Source organism: Ovis canadensis, chromosome 7 (genome assembly GCF_042477335.2).
Source record: "Ovis canadensis isolate MfBH-ARS-UI-01 breed Bighorn chromosome 7, ARS-UI_OviCan_v2, whole genome shotgun sequence".
In the NCBI taxonomy this organism is placed as follows: Eukaryota; Metazoa; Chordata; class Mammalia; order Artiodactyla; family Bovidae; genus Ovis; species Ovis canadensis.
In genome coordinates this window covers 90,828,346-90,835,830 of record NC_091251.1, presented here as the reverse complement: position 1 = coordinate 90,835,830, position 7,485 = coordinate 90,828,346, and the positions used below count along the sequence as shown (strand labels likewise).

The following is a 7,485-nucleotide window of genomic DNA, read 5'->3' as shown; positions in this document are numbered from 1 at the left end:
GAATCCCACGGCATTTTGAGTTTAGAGATATCTGACTTCCTGGGTTATATCCTGATCTGCTCTAGGATATGCCTCTCCAACCCAGTTCAGCCCAAGATCCTTTCTCTTCCTGGTGCGCCAAGTCCTGATTCCCACAGTGGGCCGCCTACCTCCAGTCGGTCTTGCGGACAGAGCTTCTGGCAGTAACCTGAGCATCCCTGCCCCGGGGGCCTCGCCTAGCGCATGGGCAGCACTAGGCGGGCAGGTGTGCGCCCCAGCAGGGCCCGGCTTCAGGTTGAGCCCAGAGACCCCAGCAGCTGCTTTGTGTGTGTCAGGTCCCAGGCCGGGGGTAGGGGGAGGCTGTGTGGGGAGACCACCCACTCCAAGTGCCACTTCCCTAGAACCTCCTTTCAAAGACGCCCTGGGAAGTGACCCTCCATTTGGCCCGGGGCAGTGACCCGAGGTTGCCCACGCTCTGAGGGCAGTAGGGACCCTGCCGAGGGCCCACTTCCTGCCCTCCTCAGGCCCAGATTTCAAAGCTGTCAATTCACTCTTCCTTCTCTTCCCGCCCGCCTCTTGCCCTCCTCTCCTCCCCAACATTCTTTGCTTCTTGTTTATATTGCAGAAAACATCTGCGAGAGTAAATGACTGAGATGAAAGATCTTGGCAAAGAGCTATTTTTCTTTGCTTGGCTTAAAGGGGGACAGATGAAGACTTCAGCCTCACCCTCGCCCTCCCCAGCGGGACTCCCTCCCCCACCTCCCGGGGAAAGGAGAAATGGGATCTGCGTGAAGACAGACCAGAAGGTGGCCCAGCCGGCCCCAAGTCCCCAGGCAGGGGAGGTTGTTTTTCCAGTGGAACAGGCTGGCCTGGAGGAAAAGTCCGTGGAAAGAGGCTCGGCTTGCTTCTGCGGCTGGGTCTTCAGCGTTTCCTGCCGGCTCTCTGCTCTCTGCCTGCATGCGCTGCAGGCAGCATGGCCATGTCCACTGGCAGCAAACCCCTTGTTCTGAACTCTGAGGCATGTTATGGAGGAGGGACCATCCCACCAGCTTTCCTCCCCTCTGCTTCTCTCTCTTGACGGCTTGCTCAGTTTTACAGGAAACGACAGCCTGGGCTTCATGTCTTCTCTCTCGCTTCAAAGGAGCTGTGTGGTTCTGGATAAGTTAGTAACTTTTCTGATCCTCAGTTTCTCCATCTGTGAAATGGGGATAGTGATACTTAACTTCACACAGAATGGAACAATATAACAAGCATGCTCCAAACAAAACTGGGCACTTCATAAATACTTAAAAAATGGTGACGAGGGGGTGGCGCTGGTGGCAAAGATGATGACCCAATGGGATGTGGAGTGGGAGGGAAGGAGAAAGTTGATGCTGAGTCTCTGGGTGACTTGCAGGACCTCTATCTTCTCTGCAGATTGAGTTGAGTTCTTCCCCTTCTCTCTGTAGAGGGATTAGGATCATGAAGTAGAGCAGATATTCTTGACATAGCTGAGATGAAGGGGCGATGGGGAAACTTCACCGTTATTAGCCCTGTAGGGGCCGTTTCTCTCTGTGTCTGTAGGCTCCAGCGGAGGGAGGTCAGAAGCCCTTGTCACGTAGATGAACCCCCTGTGCCATGCATCATGAAGACAGACCTGTCAGGGCTGGCTGGGGCCCGGTGGCCTGGGGTCTCTGGGATGCTGGCTTAGAGGTTCCCACAGGAAAAGGCAGAGGATGAGGCTGCCCTCAGAGGGTGGCTTGGGGAGTGCTTCCCCCCCGACGTCACCTCCCACCTGGCCCAGAACCTCCCTTCTTTCCACACTGCCCGGCAGTCCTGCTCCTGGAGTCCTGCAGCAGCCATGGTCAGATCTCAGGAAGATACCAGCATCTGGACCAGGGCAAGGCAGCTCTCATTTGGGAAAATGATGAGCAAATTCTTACCAGGATGGCACATGGTGGGGTAAGTTTGACTCAGGTACAACAGGAAGAAGAAAAGTTGGCACAGGTGCACGGCTTAGGTGGAAAGCAGCTGACAGCAGAGGTCCAGGAGAGAAACTTCCTCCTAGCCTGATCACTGTCCAAACTGCATCTGGCAGCCTGGCCAACAGAGTCCAGGATGTTTGTTCATAGATGCTAAAGCAGGTGGGCACAGGGCAGAAGGCCCAGGCTGACAGCCTGTCCCAAGGCTGTTGGACTTGATCTGTCAAACCTTTCGCACCCCATGGAGAGGTGACCGTCTTCTGCGCATAGGCCTCCCACTGTGAAGTACAGACCTAGGAAGCAGAAGCCTGGATGTGTCTCCTCCTTGTGAACTTGGATGCCTGAGGCCCCCAGACTGACCCCTACCACGGAAGGAGGCACCCTGACTGAGGCATCAGCCAGCTTACCTCTGCGCCTATGAGCTGGACCCTTCCGGTCAATGTCAGGCTACTCAGGCTCCCCTGCCAAGCTCACTTTGTATCATTATGCAACCATCTAGTTAATGATGGGGAAACTGAGTCAAAGAGGCCAAGCACCATGCTTTGGTCACACAGCAATAAGTTCCAGTTAGGCTGTGAACCTGGTCTGTGTGGCTTCGGAGCCTCTGCATCCCCTCTCTACCAGACCAGCCTGATCAACTGGGGATGTCTCTAGTGCAGGGATCAAATTGCCAACATCCACTGGATCATTGAAAAAGCAAGAGAGTTCCAGAAAAACATCTATTTCTGCTTTATTGACTATGCCAAAGCCTTCGACTGTATGGATCACAATAAACGGTGGAAAATTCTGAAAGAGATGGGAATACCAGACCACCTGACCTGCCTCTTGAGAAATCTGTATGCAGGTCAGGAAGCAACAGTTAGAACTGGACATGGAACAACAGACTGGTTCCAAATAGGAAAAGGAGTACGTCAAGGCTGTATATTGTCACTCTGCTTATTTAACTTATATGCAGAGCACATCATGAGAAACGCTGGGCTGGATGAAGCACAAGCTGGAATCAAGATTGCTGGGAGAAATATCAATCACCTCAGATATGCAGATGACACCACCCTTATGGCCAGAAAGTGAAGAACTAAAGAGCCTCTTGATGAAAGTGAAAGAGGAGAGTGAAAAAGTTGGCTTAAAGCTCAACATTCAGAAAACTAAGATCATGGCATTTAGTCCCATCACTTCATGGGAAATAGATGGGGAAACAATGGAAACAGTGGCTGATTTTATTTTTCTGGTCTCCAAAATCAGATGGTGATTGCAGCCATGAAATTAAAAGATGCTTACTCCTTGGAAGAAAAGTTACGACCATCTTAGATAGCATATTAAAAAGCAGAGACATTACTTTGCCAACAAAGGTCCATCTAGTCAAGGCTATGGTTTTTCCAGTGGTCAGGTATGGATGTGAGAGTTGGACTATAAAGAAAGCTGAGCGCAGAATAATTGATGCTTTTGAACTGTTGTGTTGGAGAAGACTCTTGAGAGTCCCTTGGACTGCGAGGAGGTCCAACCAGTCCATCCTAAAGGAGATCAGTCCTGGGTGTTCATTGGAAGGACTGATGCTGAAGCTGAAACTCCAATACTTTGGCCACCTGATATGAAGAGCTGACTCATTTGAAAAGACCGTGGTGCTGGGAAAGATTGAGGGCAGGAGGAGAAGGGACGACAGAGGATGAGATGGTTGGATGGCATCATCGACTCGATGGACATGAGTTTGAGTAAACTCCAGGAGTTGGTGATGGACAGGGAGGCCTGGCATGCTGCAGTTCATGTGGTCGCAAAGAGTCGGACACAACTGAGCAACTGAACTGACTGAACTAGTCCAGGGGCAGCCACAGGTGACTCAACTAATTCAACTGAACAAAAACTCAGCTCCTCAGTCACACTAGCTTCGTTCTAGTGCTCTGTAGCCACGTGTGGCTGGTGGCTATCAGACAGATATGGAAGCTGCCACTTGCCCAGAAAGTTCTACTAGGCAGGACTGTGACTGGGCCATGCTAACTTGCCATCGTTTTAGTCATGCCATCTAAACCATTAATAAAATTAACAACTATTAATAAAATAAATAAAAATAAACTAATAAAATAGCTACAAACTAGCTATTTTTCAAACCTATGTCTTCTACCCTCTGCCTACCCAGCTTGTCTGTCCTCGAGGGGAGTGTGGTAATTAATCCCCAGGCTCTGGGAAGGAACTGTAGCCTAGCAGAGCAGAGGGGCTGGGGCCAGGCATTCAGCCCTGTCCTTGGGCCCCTCTGTACCTTCCTTGAGGCATCTATTATAGATTTAGGGCCTGGCAAACCCCTCAGGGGGCTTCCATGGTAGCTTAGCTGGTAAAGAATCCACCTGCAATGCAGAAGACCCGAGTTAGATTCCTGGGTCAGGAAGATCCCCTGGAGAAGGGATAGGCTACCCACTCCAGTATTCTTGGCCTTCTCTGATGGCTCAGACAGTAAAGAATCTGCCTGCAATGCGCGAGACCTGGGTTGGATTCCGGGGTTGGGAAGATCCCCTAGGGGAGGGCATGGCAACCCACTCCGGTATTCTTGCCTCGAGAATCTCCATGGACAGAGGAGCCTGGTGGGCTACAGTCCATGGGGTTGAAGAGAGTTGGACACGACTGAGTGACTAAGCTACAAATCCTTCAGGGCAGCAGGGCCGTGGGGCCTGACTCCCTCACCCATCCAGGCAGGCTCAGAGGTCGTCCTTTTAGTCTCTCAGCACTCTGAATAGACCCTGTGAGTGAGCTTTGTGCAGAAGTGTGCAGAAAGGCCCTCTGTCTGGGAGCCCAGGAGCTGCTCTGAGCCCCGCACAGAGGCCAGCCCTGTGCAGCTCTGCCCAGAGAGGTCGGCCGGGGAGGGGCAGTGAGCTCCGGCGGCACACATTCCCTCCCTGTTCTCATGCTGGCTCGTGTGGGATGGACCGTCATCCTCGGTTACCCTACTGGGAAAGAGGGAGCCGAAGGATATGAGAATCAGAGCTGTATACACTGCCAAGGGGCTGTGTGCAGTCTAACTGGAGTCTGGCAGCTACCCTGGGAGGCAGGTGGGACTCCCTATGATCATCTTCTCTGGTGGACTGAGATGACTAATGGGCACAGGGAAACTGGCCCTGGGCAGCCAGCCTTACTTGACAGAGCAAGTAAGTGCCTTGTCCTTTGATTACAACCCCACTCCACTGCTAGCACTGATGGTGGCAGAGACAGAGGCTGTCTGAAGTCCAGTGAGCAGGTCACTTGGTCTCTCCGAGGAACTGAGGGTCAGATCTGGACTCGCCCTGCCTGAGCCCCTTCACTCTGCACTAGATGTGTGGACTTATTCCTCTGGATTCTCCCTTAAGTGGAACTCCCAGAAGGCAGGGATCTTGTTCTGTTCCTTGCAAGAGCCAGAACCTGGACCATGCCTGGCACTAAGAAGGCCCTGAACAGACATTAGGTGGATGGATGAATGGCTGGGGTTGAATGGGCTGAATATAGGCACAGCAGTGTCACCCAGGTCCTGTCTGCTATGAGACAGTTAACTGTCTGGGAGAGAAAGAGGTGATGCCAGAGCTGGGACGGTACCACCCCTGTTCCGGACAGTCTCTATTTCCTCCTTACCAGCAACAGGATGCAGAGAAGAGAGGCTGCTGATTTGTACAACCAGGCCCACTGGCACTGGTGCTCCGCCAGGACCCCAGATCTGAGAGCCAGTCTCCGGCTTCTCTCTTGCCCCTTGGCCTTGGTTGTTGGAAGCCAGAGACTGGCTCCCGGGGCTGACTTCCGGTGCAGGCCAGAGCCCCACAGGCCCTGGGCAGGCAGGCTGGGGCTGGGCGGAGACTGTAACTGTAGCAGGAGCCGTGTGTCAGAGGGGCCAGGGCTGCACAAGAAGACCTCAGCCAGGGTGAAATAAATCTGCCCACCTCCCCCCACTTGCTTGCCCTCTCCCCCGACCTGCACAGGTTTGCAGTTCATCCGGCGTCCTCAGGTGCTGTTCCTGCTATCAGATGATGAAAATGGAGCTTCGTCTTGAAGCAAGAAAGAAGTAGCTCACTTCTCCCCTTCCGACTCCATTCGAGCCGCTTCCCTCCCCCCTCACCATGTGTTCTTGAAACCTGGGGCTCTTCCAAGTCCTAAATGTGCTGGAAAGTATATCCCGGAGCAGCTGCAAACCTGCTCAGGCTGCAGTGGCCCAGGGTGAATCAGAAACCAAGAGACAGGCAAGTTAACAATGCAGACCCTTGTTCGTGCACTGAGAGAGATCACCATCAGTGCTGGGGCTCCTGGGAGTGAGGGGCAGTGAGCTCAACGGCCCCCCCACCCCGCCCCCAAGCGCAATCATATGCACACACATACTCACACCCACCATTTGCCTCCTGGTACCATCCACACACCTTGCCCAGAAGAGTAGACTCTGGGAGAGGTGGTCCTTAGTGGGCCCTAGTTCATGACGACTGGCCATCTGGGCTAGCCTCTCTCTAAACTGCTTCTATCCCAGCCATGTGCTCTTTCCCTCTAACTTAACTGGGAAGCAGTTGAGGGGGAGTTGGAAGGGAGGGTTTGCATGAAGCCAAATGGATTGGGATTGTCTCAGCTTCCCTCTGAGCTGGGGGACCATGAAGGACAGTAGGATGCACAGCCAAAGGGGCTTCTTGGAGCCCAAGAAGATTTTGGGAAGCCTGTTTGCAGGAACCAGACACCCTGAAAAAAAAAAAAAGAATTTGCAGGCAAGTCTCAAAGCAGGCTAGTCACGGAGTTGGCAGCTGCTCAAGGCCGCGGTGGAGTCAGGGGCCTTTCCATCAGGCCTGATTACAACCACTCACGATCCCGGCCAACTGCAGGCATTAAGTGCCAAGTACCTACAGGGGTCTGAGCCACCCACAGAAACTGCCCTCTTCACACTCACCACATCCTGGCGAGGTGGGAGTGAGGGAGGGGGCGGGTTCCCCTACTACCGCAAATGGACAAACTGAGGCTCAGGGCCACCTGACTGCCAGACGCTGCTGGTGAGAAAACACAAAGCTCAGTCCCTTAACCCAGCTCCTAAAGGTGAGGTTCCTTCTACCAGCCGCCTCCCATGAGCCTGGCAGAAAGGCAGGAGAGGAAGAAGGCTTAATATAAATTTTCCCTAAGGCAAACGTATTTCCAGGGCCTCATCTTCCCTTGTGAGGCAGACATGGTGCGAACTCCAGAGGGTTTCCAGGATAAAAACGGCCTCAGCTCCAAGACTGACGCAGATGGATCCTATCCACTCCGAAGCACCAGGGTCATGTCCAACTCTGCTCTCTTTCTTTGTCCCCCATCCGCCGCTGTGTCTGAGTTTTGCATGTTCTGTCTCAGAGAGGGCTCCCAAATCCTGGCTCTTCCTTCTGTCCCCGGGCACCACTGCTTTAATTCAAGCTCCCATCATCTCTTTCTGAATTACCACCATACCTGCTCACCCCACCCTCCCTGCCACCATCCTATCAAACCAAAAATGCATCTGCGCACGACACTTCCCAGCCTGAAAATCTCTTTGTTTTTCCTCATCCCCAGGCTCACGTGCAAGCATCTTAGCCACACAAGACCCTTTGTAAAC

General features: G+C 53.1%; 1 long non-coding RNA gene across 1 annotated transcript; it reads right to left on the bottom strand.

The window, feature by feature from the left end:
• Positions 1–640: 640 nt before the first annotated feature.
• On the bottom strand, positions 641–5,997 carry LOC138443847 (uncharacterized). Its single transcript, XR_011258333.1, has 2 exons — positions 5,862–5,997; positions 641–1,174 (listed from the first exon to the last, which is right to left on the bottom strand). It is a non-coding gene; the product is annotated as an uncharacterized lncRNA (long non-coding RNA).
• Positions 5,998–7,485: the final 1,488 nt, after the last annotated feature.